Below are 2,446 nucleotides of genomic sequence, written 5' to 3'. Positions count from 1 at the left end.
CCCTTTTTCTTCACTAGTACCACTAAAGAGGCCCACGGACGGTGGGATAGTTCTTGGCAAGCATTTTTGTGACCTCGTTGTTTATGACCTTGCGCTCGGCGTGGGAAATATGGCAGGGCCTGCGGCGAATGGGAGGGGCATCACCGGTGTCAATGCGGTGCGTCACAACGAGAGTTTGACCCAGAGAGGTATTGTAGAGGTCAAAAATGTCAGGAAAATGACTGAAGAAGGTCACGAAGCTGGGAAGTTTGGGCGGGGCGGAGATCGGTGGGCATCATGGTCGTGAATGTGTCCGAGGACAGCGGAGTTGACCGCGGTTGGTCTGGCGGGTCGCGATCAGGAGAGGCATCTAAAGTAGCTACATGGCACTGGACGGGTGGGGACAACGTAGCGACGCACATGCCGGCTGGAAGCAGCTGGGTGGAGAAGCCGAAGTTCTAGAAAGGTAGAGACAGGTTGTGGGCTGTGACGGTGGCGATGGCGATGGTATGGGGCAGGACAACACTGCGGGTCAGTGCGAGGTCAAGGATTCGTGCAACGATGTAGCCACCATAGGGAACAGGGCGAGAAGGTGGGGGGAAACAAAAGATAAGGCTTGAGAGAGCTGGTGGGCATAGTCGGGGCAGGTCAACCGGAGTGATGAATTGATGTGGTCAGGATCGAGTTGGGGAAGCTCAAGGTGAAGGAGACCCTGCGAGCAGTCAATGAGGGCGACAAAAAGTCTAAGCCGAAGATGAGGTCATGGGCGCATGTGGTAAGGACGGTGAACTGAACCGGCGTACTGTGGTCACCGATTGTAACGCGAGCGGTGCACAGTCCCTCGACTGCAGGCATGGCACCATCCGCGACGTGCACACGGGACGTTGCAGGCGTAAATACTTTGCGTAGGCGCCGGCAGAGGTCAGCACTCATAAAGGAAATATGGGCACCGGTGTCAATAAGGGCGCGCACAGGAACACCGTCAACTGTAATGTCTAGTAGATTCGTTCGAGTCGTCACTAGAGGGTTTGAGGTCAGAGTCTGACGCAGCGTCACCTCCGGGAGCTGCATCGCTTAGTTTTCCGGGTGCGATGGACGGTATGACGCAGCAGTCGAAACACGAGGCGACTGCGGTGAGCGTGAGTGGCGGGCTAGCGGTGAAGGCGAACGGGAGAACTATCGTGGAGGTTGATCGGCGGCCTCAGACGTCTCGGATAGGCGGTGGGGTGAAAAGCGGCGAGTATAGTTCGGACGGTAGTAGGAGGTGTCTCGCGGAGGTGACGTCCAGGGGCTGCGGCAGTGGCGGGCAATGTGGCCGATCCGAGAGCATTGAAAACAGATAGGATGGTCGTCTGGCCTGCGCCACTCATTTGGATCACGGTAACGCCCTGGTGAATAATAGGTGGGACGGAAAGAGACGGAAGGTGGTGGTTGCTGTGGGGACGGGTTTCCGGTAGCGCACAAAGCCGGAGGGAGGTTGAGATGGGTGAGTTCCTGCCGCACGACAGCCTTAATAAGCGACACGGAAGGCAGTGTGTCATTAGGTGTGGTCGATGATGTTACCACAGGGGCTAGGGCTTCGAGTTCACGGCAAACAATTCTTGTCACTGTGTCAGTGACAGGAGGAGAGTCTGAGGGCACTTGAGTTTCAAGTCGTTAGTCGTGGCAAGAAGATGTAGCGGCTGGGTTTGGAAGTCGGGAAAACTGCTGAGAAATGCGACGGCTTTTCACTTGTTCAAATCGATGGCACTCCTTGATAATGCTGTCAACAGTTGTGCAGTCTTTGCAAACGAGCAGATGAAAGGCATTGTGAGCAATGCCTTTCAGCACGTGGCCCACCTTGTCGGACACGCTCATGGTGGCATCGACTTTGTGGCAAAGTGCCGATACGTCCTGTATATAGGCCACATAACTTTCCGTCGACGACTGTGCACGAGAAGAAAGCTTTTTTTTCGCAGTGATCTGCCTATCGTCATGTCTTCCGAACAGTGCTCGCAATTTTTCGTTGAATATATCCCAGCTTGTATATTCTTCGTTGGTTTAAAATCACATCCTCGCCATTCCATTCAGATAGAAAATTACGTTAACAAGCATTAACGTGTGATCCCACCGGTTATATGCGCTTACTCTTTCGTAAAGGCTTAACCAGTCGTCGACATCAGTACCGTCGTTTCCCGGAAAAGTACCGGGGTCACGGGACGAAGCCATGACTGCGAAAGGAGCAGCAAAAGTGGTCCGCGACTCGCCGGGTTGGGCCATGATGGTAGTAGCTCCGGTTTGACGACCGCTTCGGAGCTCCGTGGTACTGGGATCGATACCCGGCCCACTGCACCAAATATGTTGCGTTGCCCGAAGGCTAGTCAGAAGCAAGGGCGACCGGAGCGCAGAGCGAACAACACAGGAGGCACCGAACAATACCGCGCGCACACCAGTAAGGCACTTCCTTCACATCGTCTTCGGTGAATAT

The 2,446-nt window shown here is 54.7% G+C and overlaps 1 pseudogene; it reads right to left on the bottom strand.

Annotated features, from left to right (window-relative positions):
• Positions 1 to 1,053: 1,053 nt before the first annotated feature.
• Positions 1,054 to 2,238, bottom strand: LOC149346481 (uncharacterized; annotated as a pseudogene).
• Positions 2,239 to 2,446: the final 208 nt, after the last annotated feature.

The sequence above is a fragment of the Amblyomma mixtum genome, chromosome 4 (assembly GCF_055824585.1).
Source record: "Amblyomma mixtum isolate Tamu chromosome 4, ASM5582458v1, whole genome shotgun sequence".
NCBI lineage: Eukaryota > Metazoa > Arthropoda > Arachnida > Ixodida > Ixodidae > Amblyomma > Amblyomma mixtum.
Note: the sequence above shows the minus strand (reverse complement) of the source record. Positions and strands in the feature narration are given on the sequence as shown.